This window comes from Equus quagga, chromosome 14 (assembly GCF_021613505.1).
Source record: "Equus quagga isolate Etosha38 chromosome 14, UCLA_HA_Equagga_1.0, whole genome shotgun sequence".
Taxonomy (NCBI): domain Eukaryota; kingdom Metazoa; phylum Chordata; class Mammalia; order Perissodactyla; family Equidae; genus Equus; species Equus quagga.
This window is the reverse complement of record NC_060280.1, coordinates 85,446,888-85,463,035: the sequence shown is the minus strand read 5'-3', so window position 1 is coordinate 85,463,035 and position 16,148 is coordinate 85,446,888. Positions and strand designations below refer to the sequence as shown.

The 16,148-nt window shown below is 39.2% G+C and overlaps 1 pseudogene; it reads left to right on the top strand.

The window, feature by feature from the left end:
* The window catches only part of LOC124252027 (zinc finger protein 709-like), a 48,307-nt pseudogene extending 35,477 nt beyond the window's left edge, over positions 1–12,830 (top strand).
* The last annotated feature ends 3,318 nt before the right edge of the window (positions 12,831–16,148 follow it).

The window sequence follows — 16,148 nt, the reverse complement described above, 5'->3', positions numbered from 1 at the left end:
GTGGATATTTTACATGAGAGGAAAGCAGAGAATAACCACCTGCAACTACAAAGCATGAAATCCTTGTCTGTCCCCCAGGGTCTTTCTGGGCACAGACATGCAGTTGTCACTCCTTTGGGTGGAGGTTCCTCTTGAGAAACTTTCCTGGGTGATCCGTCCTGTCAGCACTGCCCCTCCTTAGGTTTGTGACCTAGAAAAGATTCACTAACTCATGTGTCTCCATTTTTCAATAACCGTAGATATATTTAATCAATAAACCTTGGAAGACAATATAAAATAGTTAAAAACAGACAACAAAGAGCTGAATTTCAGAAAAAAAAATTACATTCCATTTGTTAAGAATTCTTACTTCACTCTTTCTTCCCCTGAACGTGTGTAGTAAGTTTCTGAGGCCTGTTCTTTGCTTTTGGATGTTATTAAATGAAGTTTCAGGCCTTAGACATGCAGACCCCAAGCGTTCAAGTGTGACTTCTTGCCATGGAAATAATAAATAACTGATTTTTCTTCCTGAAAGTAATAGATTGTTAGGGTTTTCCAGCTGAGCTGGTAAAACTGCCTTATAATTCCCTGCCCTATTTTTCACATAAAGATTGAGTTTAAGTGATTTTCCTGGATTATTCAAGTACTGGGTTTGTGTCATTTGAAATAACAGTGATGTTCCAAAGCATCTCCAGTGGGGAGCAGAGGCCCCCAGTCCAAGACCCAAGCTAAGGCCCCCTTGGGCCTGCAGAGGGAAGGCCTTGAAGGCCCAGTTGTCCTTCCTGGGGAGCCTCCCCCTGCAGGTGTCCTGCTGCTCACACCCCCATGGAAGGAGCCTTTATCCTGAGAGGAGCTGCAGAGCCCTGGAAAGCTGGGGGTGCACGTGCTCATGGGGTGGGGAGTGATGCCCTTTCTGAGGCTGTGGTTGTGGTTCCTAGGCCTGGACATTTTAGACATCGTTTGAGTTTTGCACCCACACTGTAGGTGCACTGAGAGTGTAATCTGTGCACAGTGAGAAAGTCTGTGAGGATCAGGTGTTGTGTCCTGTGGACAAAGCGTTCGTGAATTTGGAGTTCATGTGGGTCAGAAGCTTAAACTGAAGCCAGCTGAGAGTTTCCTCACTTGTGAGGATGGGAGCCTGGGGGAGGCAGTGCTTCCATGCTCACAGGAGAGGGAGGGTGTGTGGGGTTCCAGAGTTCACTCCTGTGGCTGCTCAGGGGTCCCCACCCTCCTTCACCAGCCACAAGGCCACTCTAGGGCTTACATCTCAGGCAGGAGTGTTTAGACCTCAAGTCTGGGAATATGGTCACTTTCTGAATGTGAGTTTTCCTTCTGCACTGTAGACAAGCAGGCTGCTTCTATGGCCTCATTCAAATATTCATGTTTCTGTCCTCGGATTCCTTTATCACTTGAAGATTGCAGCCCTTTGATTCTAGTCTCCATTAGCGCTTGGAAATTAAAATGTAAGTTGATTGTGAGATAGGATGAGTAAGGCAAGAACATCGTGGAGCCAAATAGAACTCTTGTTTCATTTAGGCAAGAGAACCTCGTGATGTGAGGTGGGTTTGCTTAACTTCTCAGGTGCATTTTCCACTTTTATGTCAGCTTCTGTGTGTCCATGTTCTGAGGGAACTTTGACATTTAAAAGGCTATACTATTCCTAAGGCAAATGAATTCCTATTTTAATGGATCTGAGGAAAACACTTGAATTTCTATTTTCATTGATATAAGGAGTCACGTAAAGCTTACGTAAATCTTTGGAATTCCGACTTTATTGCAGGGCTTAATGCAAACCCCTAGCGTACTCCTTCCTGAAAATATCAGCACTGTGAAACATAGTGGAGGGACAAACTATAATGCCCCTTGTCCTTTTGGAAATGAATTTGTAAGTTGTTTTCACTGTTTTGTGTTTATTGGGGCTTAAAGCGTAAAATCCTGGTGTGCTTTTCTATGTAGAAATATTAAAATTAAATTAATTTTAAAATGCAAAAGTTAATTGAAAATAATGATCAAGCCTAGGAAAATGTGGTGTATATAAATTTCTCTCCTTATCTCAAATAAATCATGCGTGGGAAGGTTAAAATATTCCTAAGAGAGGAAACGCCCTTAAGGAGACTCCCCGCCTGCTTGTCCTGCCCCGCTCCTCTACCTGACTCCAGCCCCCCTCCCATGACCAGTGTTGATCACTGCTTCACCATCCTGTTAGTGCTTCTTTATGCAAAACCACACCAGTGCATATGCCTGTTTTTCTCACCTGTGTTTGTTCCTGTAATGTGTGGCCAGGGTCCACATATTTGCTGTTTGGCCACTGAACACTTAAGCCTCGCCCTCCCTTTCCCCCTGGGCCTTCTTCCCTGGACAAGCTGATGAGAAAGCCTGGAGGCTCCTGCACTGTGGGCTGCTGCTTGCGGGACAGCTCCTCCTGGGCGCTGTGCTGCCCTGTGCTGCACTGTTGACCCCACCAAGCCTGGGTTCTAGGTGCGGAGAACTCCCAGGTGGCAGTTTGGGTAATTCCTCGTCCTTCAGGAGCAGGAGTCTAGGAATGAGGCCTTCCTTATGTGGCCTCAGTCAGTGACTTGGTGGGATCTATCTGTGTGTCTAGAGTGAGTGTGACACTGAGGTTGGGGTTGCCTTGATACTGGGATTGTGAGGGGACGATTATACCCTGTCAGTGCGGTGAGCCCATCAAGGGTCACTGCTTACAGAGCAATCATTTCACAGAGAAAGAGAAGAGAGGAAAATGCAGCCGGTAGGTGGTGAGAGCTCAAAGGGCTCAGCAGGACCCCTAGGGAACTCTGCTGCTGCTGCCCGTGTGTCTTTTGCAACGTAGGTCCTGACCCTCCGGCTTATGGTGGACAACACCCACAGTCTGCGTCTGGCACAGCAAAGGGATTAGTTGGAACCCATCTTCATCCTGGGTTCCTTAAACTCTGTAAACCAACCAGTTGTCATGGAGGAGGCGTCTGACCCTGATGGCGGCAGTGATGTGAGGCTCTCTGGAGGAGGGCCTTAAGTTGTCTGTAGGCTTCTGATGCAGGAAACTGCCCCACGTCCCGCACTATATGCCACTAGAGCTGCTTTTTCATCTCATACTGAGATCTCTTGAAAACAGAGGCTCTCGTAAGTAATGAGCATGAGACCCTCTACCAGGGCACCTGTTATGCCTTTGGCCTTGAAAACAGCACCCTGCCTGCTCAGCTCGGCTACTGACATCTACTTGTGATATGATGGAGCCTAACCTTGGCCCTGCAGTGTATGCCACGTGCAGCAGGGTCATGGCCCTTCTTCAGTTTATTGAAAGATGCTGTGGTGATGGAGGAGGCCACCCCTCTCCCAGACCCCTTGGTTCCCTGGGTAGTTCCTCGGGATTAACTGAATGCACAGCACTGGGGAGTACATAGAGTTTGATGACAATACACATTTGTACATGATGGAGCTCAGTGCGGCGCTGATGCTCTTCATCCCTTAATTGGGACATCCGTGATGAAGAACCAAACCGAAGGAGCTAACGGAGCTAACCAAGCAGCAGGCAGTAATCTTAGTACAGGCCCAAAGTTGGCCTAATCTGCACATGTTCACAAACTCTTGGATGATTGTCTACGGGATGCCGCTTTGTGGCAAAGAACTCTGGGAATCTCTTGACTCGGAGATACTCAAAATAGAAATCAAGGTAACACTTGTCTGTACATTGCTGGGTCTACAATACAAGGACTCACCAGGACACTCGTCATCCACCTTGGAGTTCTGACACTACTGATACTGACCATGGCGCTTCTCAGAGGATACGGTGGGTGAGTTCTCCAACAAGGCATTCGATGGAAGTTTCCCCTCCCTTATGGGTCCCAGGCTCATAGAGCACCGGGCTGGCTTACTGAGATCAGTTGAGTAAGAAGTGTCCTGTTTCACTCATCAGCAGTGGATTGTAATGAGTCTGTCTACTTCTTTCTTTTAAAGACTTCAGTGTTTCTTAGAACAGTTTCAGGTTTACAGAAAAGTGGATCAGATTTTACATATTTTCCACATAACCCTTCTCTCTGCATCCACATAGTTTGCACAACTTTTCACATTTTGTATTACTGTGGTCATTTCTTACAATTTCTGACCCATATTGATGCATCACAGTGCACAGTGTACATTAGCATTGACTCTGTGTTATACAATGTATGGGTTTTGGCAAATGTATAATGACCTGTGTCCATCATTTCTGGGTCATAGGGTGTAGTTTCGCTTCCCTAAAACTACCCTGTGCTCCATGTATTGACTCATCCCTCCCCCAAGCCCCAGGTTCTTCACAACCAAAGATCTTTCTACTTGCTCATGCTTTTGTCTTTTCCAGAATGTCATGTACTTGGAATCATACTCTACATACCCTTGTCACATTGGCTTCTTTCCCTTAGCAGTATACTTCTAAGGTTCCTCCCTGTGTTTTCATGGCTTGGTACCTCATTTCTTTTATCACTGAACAGTATTTCATTGTATGGATACACCACTGATTGTCTGTTCAACACTTGAAGGACATCTTGCTTAAAACTCTAACTCTTGCCAATTATGAATAAAGTGCCTATAAACATTCATATGTGGCTTTTATGTGAATGTAAGGTTTCAACTCATTTAGAAAAATACCAAGGTGCCTTATTGGTGGATCTTCCTCTATGTAGCAACAGTGTAGTTCGTTTTCAAAGAAAGTTCCTGCCTTCCATTGTAGGCACACCAAATTCCATTCCTGCCAACAGTGAATGAGGATTACCTGTAGCTTTGCATCTTAAAGAATATTTAGTGTTCTATTTTGAGTTTTCCCCATTTAATAAGTGTTTAATGTTCCCTCATTGTTTTATTTGCAATTTCCTAATGACATTTGATGCGAAGCATGTTTTTATATTGCTTATTTCCTATCTGTATATCTTATTCAGTGAGCTGTCTTTTCATATCTTTTGCCCATTTTTTTATTGGGTTGTTTCTCTTCTGACTGTTGAGTTTTAAGAGTTCTTTGGATATTTCTGGTAGTACTTATTTATCAGATAAGTGTTTACAAAGGTTTTCTCATATTCTGTAAATTGTGCTTTTATTCTCTTAACACTATCTTTCTCATAGCAGGAGATTTTCATTTTAAGGAAGTAAAATTTTTTTTTCTTTTCTGGATCTTACTTTTTGTTTTGTCTCCAAAAATTCATCTCCAAACCCAAAGTTAGCTAGATTTTCTCCTATGTCATATCCTAGGAGTTTATTCCTCTGGAATTTTACATTTAGATCTGTGATGTGTTTTGACTTAATTTTTTTGAAAGGTATAAGGCCCGTGACTGCATTCATTTTATGTGTGTGTTTGTATGTGAGTATCCATTATTTCCACCACTGTTTGCTTAAAAAACTTACTTTCATGTGAATTGCCTTTCTTTCTTTGTCAAAGATCAGTTGGCTATATTTGTGTGGGTCTATAAGGAAAGCCGTTGACTCATGTACCTTTCAACCTTGCTGTACTCTCTTATAAATTCCATGAGTTATTTCTGTTGTGAATCCTTTCTCAGGTTTCACGGACACAGTCATGCCATATGGAGAAAACGTTATGAGTTTAGCTGTAAAATTCAAAAAGGTGTTCCTTCTCAAGTAGTGAAAGTTCCCCTCTATTACTAGTGTATCATAAATGGATGTTAGATTTTATCAAATCCTTTTTTATTTTCATTTCCCCCTCCTTTCCTTTTGTTATATTAGTAATATGTCTTCTCTCTTTTCTTAATCTTGACTAAATGTTTAACAATTTTGTTAGTCTTGTCTAAGAGCTAGCTTTTTCTGTTTTAATTTTCTCTTGATTTCCCACAATGACATTGCTTTCTTTTCTAATTTTTATTGTTTTGTTTTTATTGTGCTTACTTTGGCTTTTATTTGCCCTTCCTTTTATTGTTTCCTAAGATAGATGCTTACATTTTTTATTATAGATCTTTGGTTTTCCCAGTGTAATTGTTCAATGGCATAAATTTCCCTCTAGGCACTGCTTTTGCTGCATCTAAGAACTTTTTGTATGTTCTGTTTTCATTTCATTTAGTTCAAAATAATTTTTCACTTTCTTGAGACTTTTTGTTTGATCCTCTGTATTATTTAGAAATGTATTGTTGAATCTCCACATATTTGGGAATTTTCCAACTATCTTCTTGTTATTGACCTCTAGATGAATGCCTGTGTGATGTGAGAGAATATTTTATGTGATTTCTGTTCTTTCAGATTTGTCAAGGTGTGCTTTATGTCCCAGAATGTGGTTTGTCTTAGTGAATGTTCCACGTGACCTTGAGAAGAATGTATATTTTGCTGTTGCTGCATGAAGTATTCCATAGATTACAATGAAATCCAGTTGTTTCACAGTGCTGTTCCATTCACTTCTGTCCTTTCTCCTTTTCTGCCTACTGGAATTTATAATTCATAATAAGAGGGTGTCGAATTCTCCAACTATTGAATTCAATTCTTCTATTTTACTTGCATTCTGTCAGCTCTTGCCTTATGTATTTGCCCCCTCTTATGCACATGCACATGAAGCATTGCTATTCCTTCTTGGAAAATATACTCCTTTATTATTATGTAATGTGCCTCTTTATCTCTGAATTTTCCTTCATTTGAAATCTGTGTTATCTGTAATTCATATATGTATGCCAACTTTCTTTTGACCTGTGTTGGCATAGGATATTTTTCTCCATCCTTTTACCCCTCATCTGTGTGTGTCTTTATATTGAAAGTGGGTTTCTTATAGACAGTATATAACTCAGTTTGTTTTTTATAAATCTGGTGTTACTGTATCTTTCAATTATATTGAGACCATTGATGATTAAGGTGTTTATTGATACAGCTGGATTAATATTGAGTATCCCTTTTACTGTTTTTTTATATCTTGCTCTTGTTGTTTGTTTCTTTTTGTCTTCCACCTTCTCTGGCTGAAATCCAGCATTTTATGTGATTTTCTTTATTCTCTTCTCTTAGTATATTAATTACGCATTTTTTTTTAAAAACTTGCCCTTGAGTTTTCAATACACATTGATACCTAACGCACCTTTTCTGCCAAATAACACTGTACCTCTTCACTGTGTGCAAGTACTTCATAACAGAATATTCCCTATTTCCCCTTCCTATGCCTTGTCACATTGCTGTCACTTATTTCACTTGTCCATAAGCTTCTCATTACCAAATACATTGTTGCTAATATTATATGAAACAAAGTGTCATTTGTTATATTAATTATAAACATAAAAGATGTTTTACCATCATTTTTTCTTTTTCTAATCTTCTCCCTTTATCATTTACATTCTTTCCAATAAATTTTTGATCATTTTGAAGTAGGTGTACTAATGACAAATTTCCTCAATTTTTGTCTCAGAAAGCTGCTATTTTTCCTTTATTTTTGAAGGATAATTTTCCTTGACTGGACTTCTAAGAGAGTCATTTTCTATTCTCAACATTTCCCTCTACTCGTTAAATATTTCACTCTACTGTGTTCTTATTGCATTGTTTTTGAAAAGAAGTCCAATTTAATTTGACTTATTGTTTCTTTATACCCAAGTTGTGTTTCTTCTCTGGCACTTTTCAATATATTCTCTGTCTTCGATTTTTCTCTAGTTTGAATAGGATAATCTTGGGTGTACACTTTTGTAGCTTATCATTTTTAGTGTTCTCTAAGCTTCCTAGATGTACAATTGGCCAGCTCTCATTAATTTTAGGATATTTTCATGATTCTTATTTCAGTCGTTTCTTCTATTGCTTTCTGCCCTTTTTTTGTTGTTCAGGTATTCCTGTTCTGGGTAATTTAAGCCTCTGTTAAAGAGGGTTGTCCTAGGTTTCATGGATATTGTGTTCTGTCTTTTTTGTTCTTTTTTTTTTTCCTTTTTGTCTCATAACTATAATACTTGTTTCATTGTAAAGCATTATGTCATTACCCAACATGCTCTTCACACTGCCATTACAGAGAAATATGAGGAAATGTGATCACAGTAAAAATGGATAATTTCCATGTGTTCATGATGCTGTTAAATTGGTGAGGAAGTGTGTACAGAAAAACTGAGTTTTTGATGATCGCATCACAGAATAAATGTTTGGAGATAACAGAATCATATGTAACCTTCCTACCAATAGAATGTAGATCCCCAGTGTTGTTAGTCTCATGCATCCTATTCTACACATATTTGTATTATTGTAGGATTCAGTGGTCATTGAGGATGTGACTGTGAACTTCACTCTGGAGGAGTGGGCTTTACTGGATCCTTCACAGAAGAAACTCTACAGAGATGTGATGTGGGAAACCTTCAGGAACCTGGCCTCAGTAGGTAAGAGTGAGGACATTCCTTCACTGCTTCAATGAGAGAACAAGTGTTTCTTGACCATCAAGATTGACTGTGGAAAGGAGAGATGTTGGTAAATAAACTAGAAATGGTCATAACTCATCATAGTCTTAGAATCTGAAATTTTTTCTATAATTTCTAGTACTTTGTAATCAACTTTCCAGGTCTGCATTTTAGGAAAAACATGGGACAATCATAATATTGAAGATCAGGACAAAAACCAGGAGAGAAAACTAAGGTGAGTTACACTTACAATAGAAAGCAGTGTCTTAGATGAGAATCCTGGTGTGTTATGAAATTTTTAAAAGACGCAAAGAAACCAAATGACCCTTTCTTCAAATTTAGCTATTCTTGGAAAATTTTCACCAAATGTACTTTCTAAGATGTGTTATAGAGGTTCAGCTTTTGCAAAATGGCTCTCTTGGAAACAGTATTAATAAACCCTATGTATGAATATCACTGTTTGGATAATAGCAGGGGTGAGGTCCTCTTGCAGAGTATTCAGTTTATTCAATTTGCGAGCATTCAGACAAGGTAGAACACCTAAACTTTTCCTATAAATCACAATAAATATGACAAATACAAAATTGTTATAAAGAAATCATTTATAATGTGCTTCTCATTTTTTACAGAAATCATATGGTAGGGAGACTCTGTGAAAGTGAAGAGGGTAGTCAATGTGGAGAAAACTTTAGCTGTATTCCAAATCTAAAACCTAAAAGGAAAACTACAGCAAAACCATGTAAAGGCAGCGCAAGTGGAAAAGACTTCATCCATCATTCATCCCTTAATAGGCACGTTAGATGTCACACTGATCACAAAACACATATGCCTATCAAAAATATGGAGAGAAGCCATACAAATGTAAGGAATGTGGGAAAGACTTCCCTTTTCCCAGTTCTCTTCAAATACATGAAAGACCTCATACTGGAGAGAAACCCTATGAATGTGAAAAATGCAGTAAAGCCTTCACTTCTTCCAGTTCTCTTCAAGGACATGAAAGAGTTCATACAGGAGAGAAACACTATGAATGTAAACAATGTGGGAAAGCGTTCTCAGCTCCCTCAAGTCTTCAATCACACATGATCTCTCACACTGGAGATTGACCTTATAAATGTAAGGAATGTAAGAAAGTATTCATTTCTCTCATTGCTTTTCAAACACATGAAAGGAGTCACACTGGAGAGAAACCCTATGAGTGTAAAAATTGTGGTAAAGCATTTCTTCTACATCTCTTCGAATACGTGAAAGGAGAAAAACTGGAGAGAAACCCTATGAATGTAAAAATTGTGACAAAGCCTTCAGTGATTCCAGTACTTTTCGAAAACATGAAAGACGTCACACTGGAAAGAGACCCTATAAATGTAAGGAATGTGGGAAAGCCTTTATTGCTCTCACAAACCTTTGAGTACACATGATCACTCACGCTGGAGACAGACCTTATAAATGTAAGGAATGTGGAAAAGTTTTCGTTTATCCTAGTTCATTTCAAATACATGAAAGGAGTCACACTGGAGAGAAACCCTATGAATGTAAAGAACGTGGGAAAGCCTTCAGTTTGTACAATAACTTAAAAACACACAAAAGAACTCACGCAGGAGGGATACCCTTTGTATGCAATGAATGTGGTAAGGCTTTTATTTCACTTCAAGTTTTCCAAATACATGAAAGAAATCACACTAGTGAGATATTGTATGAATGTAAAAAATGCAGTAAAGCACTCACTTCTTCCAGTTCTCTGTGAAGACATGAAAGAAATCACACTAGAGAAAAATGCTATGAATGTAAAATATGCAGTAAGGCATTCTCTTATCCCAGTTCTCTTCAAATGCCTGAAAGAACTCATACTGGAGAGAAACCCCATGAATGTAAGGAATGTGGGAAAGCCTTTGAAGATCCCTCAGGCCTTCGATCACACATGACCTCTCACACTGGAGATAGACATCATAGATGTAAAGAATGTGAGAAAACATGTGTTTCCCAGTGCCTTTCAAGTACATATGGGGAATCACACTGGAGAGAAACCCTATGAATGTAAAGAATGCAGTAAAGCATTCACTTGTACCAGTTTTCTTCGAGTACGTGAAAGAATTCATACAGGAGAGAAACCCTATGAATGTAAAAAATGCAGTAAAGCATTCAGTCGTACCAGTTCTCTTCGAGTACATGAAAGAACTCATACAGGCGAGAAATCCTATGAATGTGAAAAATGCAGTAAAGCCTTCACTACTTCCAGTTCTCTTCGAGGACGTGAAAGAATTCATACTGGAGAGAAACTCTATGAATGCAAGGAATGTGGGAGAGCCTTTAGAGATTCCTCAAGCCTTTGATCACACATGATCTCTCACACTGGAGACAGACCTCATAAATGTAAGGAATGTGAGAAAACATTTATTTCTCCCAGTACCTTTCAAGTACATAAAAGGAGTCACACTGAGGAGAAACCCTATGAATGTAAAGAATGCCATAAAGCATTCAGTCATACCAGTTCTCTTCGAGTACATGAAAGAATTCATACTGGAGACAAACCTATGAATGTAAGGAATGTGGGAAAGCCTTTAGAGATTCCTCAAGCCTTCGATCACACATAAATCTCTCACACTGGAGACAGACCTCATAAATGTAAGGCATGTGAGAAAACGTTTATTTCTCCCAGTGCCTTTCAAGTACATAAAAGGAGTCACACTGGGGAGAAACCCTATGAATGTAAAGAATGCCATAAAGCATTCAGTCATACCAGTTCTCTTCGAAAACATGAAAGAGTTCATACGGGAGAGAAACCCTATGAATGTAAGGAATGTGGGAAAGCTTTCAGTTCTCATCAAAGTTTCCAAATACATGAAAGAAATCATAGTGGAGAGAAACAGTATGAATGTGAGAAATGTAGTAAAGCATTTAGTTTTCCCAGTTCTCTTTGAAGACATGAAAGAACTCATACTGAAGAGAAATTGTATACACGTCAGGAAGGCAGGAAAGAAAAACCTTGATAAAAACCTCTTGAATATAAACAGCATGGGAAAGACTTCAAATGGCCTACATTTTTCTATGTGAATCTCCCACCAAAAAGAGATATAAATGTAATCATGGAAAAGCTTGATGGAAATTGTGTATGATGTTCTAGAAAATGTTCAACATAAAAGAGTTGTTGTAAAAATATTGTTTACCAAGCCTCCTCTTAAAGTGCAGCATTGGATTGCAGATTTCTATTAATGACTTTCAGAAATGAATATTGAAGTGAGATAATTCTGAAAGTCATCCTGCATCAATAGTACAGAAGATTACTAAGTAGGTGCTTTTTCCTTAAATCTATTAATATTTTCCCTTTAAGTCTTTTTTGTAATGTTTTAATTGTTCTGTGTTAAGGGGCCATTGAAAAATGGAAGTTTGTATTTGTTGGGATTTTCTTACTGGCCTTATACTGCAATTCCTGGATATGCCTAATCCATTGTATAGATTGTTCTTTTCTCAGAGAAAGCTCCTTTTTTGGGGTGGTCAGTATAGGAGCCTATTTTTATTTTCCATATATTAAACAGTGGGGACAAATTTTCATGTGTGGCAAGTTTATCAAAGAGTATAGTTTCTTGGAAATTCTTATTTTCATATTTGGGCCTTTGTGGTTTGTCCTTCCTTCTGACTGGTATTTGGTGAATAGACTTTGAATTAGAGACCTGTAATAGGGCAACAAAATCTAGAGCTGGACATATCACCCTTGTGTTTTGTTGATGAGAGTAATAATAAGAACCAGATCTTTAAGAATCCATCCCCTTTATGGTTCCATGTTGGAATTCCCCAATAGCCTCACTTGCATGAGATTTGGAAGGCAGAAGCAAACAAGGCATTAGGCAGATTTGGGAGCCACCACACAGAGAGAGAGTCAGCTACGTATGAGATTTGAGGACAGCATTTTCCATCCCAGTTTCTGGATTCTTTGCCCTTCTAGTCAAGAGTATCTTGAAAATCACACCAACTGTTAGATTTCCATTTTCATAGAGGTGTATTTTCCACTGATGTTTTCACAAGTTTCACATCGAAGATCCATTAGGATTTTTCTGTAAGGCCTCTTGGAAACTAATTCAGACTTTTGTGGTTGGGAGTATTCTCTGATTCCTTTTTTCTCTAGGTTATATCTGTATAAGGTCTAATTTGTATAGTAAATACTGTGTGTGCTGTTAATACTGTTAGTTAATATGTTTTCCTGATTCACCATGACATCTACAATGGGACATAAAAAGAAAGAGATGGGAGTATGTTTCTCTGCTGCATTGTGCAGAGGCTGCCTTCACCAGTTCTTCCACATGAGAACAATCACCTTTCTCATGTCAGGAAGATTTTGTTTTGTTTTGTTTCCTATTACTTGCAGCTGAAGGTATTCCCTCACTATGTTTTCAATAATGTTTGATTGTATGTCATTAAAACTGTCAGTTTCTTTGTGAAATGAATACTTCTTTTGTTCACTTCTTGTTTCACAAATTGTTCATTGTAGCTTGAATGATATATTTTACCAACTGTTTTCCAAGCCATCATATGTTTATAACTATTATTGTGAGTTTCATTTCCTCAGAAAATATATTAAAATCCGTATTTATTATGGATTTTCAGATACACTTTGCAATTTTCTTCACTTAATCATTATACATTATGAGTCACTTTTATCATGTGCATACAAATTCAGGTATTTTTTCCTCAGGCAAACTGTATTTTTTATTTTATGGTTATAATCTTCTTCATGAAAGTAAGTTCTCATTCATTCTTAACTGAAAACTTAAAAATCATGGGTTTTTTCAGTGCCCACTAGCCAGTGACCTGCAAGATTGCACCTGTAGGCAAAGAGAGGGTTGTTAGCAATTCTACTAAGAATGACCACAGACCATAAAGGACTGTGAAGTGTAACAGTAACAGGGTGCTCAGAAGAACTTCTTACAAGATTTTGGCCTGTGTTTGTGTATTTGACTGCTATTCAAGGAGGTAAGTCATTTTTTGTATTGAAAGTGGTGAGAAGGTAAACCTATCTTTGGCAAACATTTTATCTTTGGTAAACATAATCATTGTTTTCTAGAAGGCAGAAACAATGTAGTGGAGCTAAAGTTAATTTGTAAGAAGTTCCAGTTGGTCGTTTTAGTAAGAAGGCGGGGATATTACTCATTTTTTTGATTTGTAATTTTATCTTTTACTGATTTTACTGGTATGGTTACAAAATACTCTTAGTTTTTTCCTGACAACTGTGGAACTTTGATGAGGGATGTGTGTGACATTTTTCTCTTCAGCAGGATGACTTGGCCTTGCAGTGAATGCAGGCCACCTCCTGGTCCTCTGGAAGAGCTTTTGCCTTTGCTACTTATAGTCAAAACACTGATGTATTTCCTACAGTGTGTTAGACACTATTTAACATAAAGTATCTCAATTAAAATATATACATTCACTTCTTAGTATACTACATAATATTTTTAATATCTTATTTATGAGTCAACTCAGGCCTTTGAGTTTAGGTAAATTTTGAGACAATACACACCTAGCAAGGGAGAGAGACAGGACCACTAGGCCAATCAAGTCTTTCTCAGAGACTGTGCTCTTGATGCTAATGTTTCAACATCCCTCACATCCCATGCACTGTAGAGTCAGTGTACCCAGTTCAGGAGAAATAAGGCCGGTAGGATTTGGATATAGCTGCATGAAATAAACAAGTTCTTGAAGTCATGGTGCTTATAGGTTTGTGGAAAAGAGAGATGATTAACAAATGATAAAGCTGTGGTTTGTAAGGTGGAAATAAGGGCCTTGAAGGAAAGTAAAAAGCAATATAAGCTAACAGGGAGGCCGAGGTGGGTATATGTCTTTTCTGTGAGGGTAGGGGTGAGTGAGGATGTCATTCTTGTTATCTGGGAGTTGAGACTTCCTATTGATTTAGGCCACAGATATTTGTGCTGTCATTTTGTGTTTAATATTCTAGGAGAGGATTTTCACTTACATTTAAATATTTAAAATGTTATAGTATTTGGCATTTTCATTTTGCTGCTGTACAGACTGAATATGCTATACCCCACTAAACCGTGGAGTTCCTCCCATTTACAGAAAGAGTTGCCTTCATCTGCAGTGTCCTAGCTCATCCTGAGTGTATTCTATCATTAGAGTCATATCTTTGCAAGTCCACTGTGATCTCCCAGTGGAAACCTCAAAAACAGCTCTGGGTGTTTAGAGGCAATCATCCGAGGAGTAATGAGGTGAGCTGCAGAGAGAGGGTGTCATTTGGAGTAGTATCCTAATGAGTATAAAAGGAGAAATGGGAGATTTTCAACATCTTTTCATCTCAGGAGTCACTGGACGTCTTATTTCAGTGATTCACAAAGCCCCATAGTCCAGATTGCTGTTCACACGTTTCACTGCCGTATGCCTAGACATCCAGCACATATTGTGGAAATGTGGGAAACATTAACAATTTTGAGGTTTAGAAGAGCAAGGGAAGTTCAATCTTTTCCATTTTTTTAGTGTCAACTTATGTATCGGAGAGGGTCCTGTTCAAATGGGCACCGCAAGTTCTTTTAGGGTGATGATGTATTTTCCATCTTTTGAATGCAGTATTACTATACATGTGTGAAAACTCCTAAATACACTAAAAATATTTTATATGTATTTTTGTTACACGTGTGCATGTCTGTATAGTAATTAGAAAACAACACAATTGCTTTCAGATGCCAGGAGAATGTTAACTTTCCTGAACCATGATTTTGTGTGCTCAAGTCTTCTTTCCACCAAGGTGCGATCCTTAGGAAGAATTGGAGGAGTGGGGAAGAAGGACTCAGTCCTCTGCAGGCCTTTCTTGCAGCCTTGTCTTAGTAAAAAAAAAAAAAAAAAATTCCCTAGAGCTGCCCCTGCCCTCATCTCATACACATGAGCTCAGTGAGAGGCTCCCAGAATCTCTGAGTTTGAATGAGCCTCCTTGGACAAACCTTAGGAATTACAGTGGTTCTATGCCTGTGGACTCTTTGTTCATGTGCATCAGCATCATTTTTTTCATTGCCATCCATAGACCGTTTTCAGCTGTTCATTTCCCATCTCAAACCTGCTCCATGCCTGTTGACTTGGAAACATCTTTAGAAATCCACACATGTCCTACTCTGCAAAATTCCTCTGAGGCAACAGGAGGGGGCAGTGAGCTGAGAGGGTGACAGAAGCAGTGGTAGAACCCATGTCATGGGCACATTCTGTCAGCCACAGTGATGCAGCCATCTCAGATTTCTCAGATCTGCTTGCTTGCTTACTCACACAACACTTAGAAATTGACTTACATTGGATTAAGAAACAACGCTGTAGGATTTTTGACATAACACTCAATACCATTAGTGTCCCCCTCCCCCCACTCCTTTATCATAGGGGCTTTAGCAGCCTCCCATCTTGCATCCAAGAGTCTAATCCTCCTGTGATCGACATAAATTGCCCAAGACATTCTTGTACCAGAAACTATTCAGCGCGTGCTGCACACAATTAGAGAAGCCACTGCTGGCAACTTACAGAGTCTTTCTCTAAATGGAGCCCCTCCCAAGGCCTGAGTTAATGATTCTCCACAGCCAGCACCCATGGACGCAGGACCCCTCAGGCTTGCTAATCAAAGCCCTCCTCATTGAAGAGATACGCATACTTACAGCATAGGGCCAAAGATGGGACCTCTGCTTTATCCCACGAACAGTAGGAAGGGTGTTTCCCTCTGCTCTGATTGATGTTTCCATTGTGGAGGAGGAAATTTGCTTTTCAGACACATTGGACACTTGGCGAGTCACTTGGGGGCACATGGGTGACCAGGATGTACATATACTTTACGGGCAGTGTGCACCACCACACCTAATGGAGCCCAGTGCAGAGAGCCTG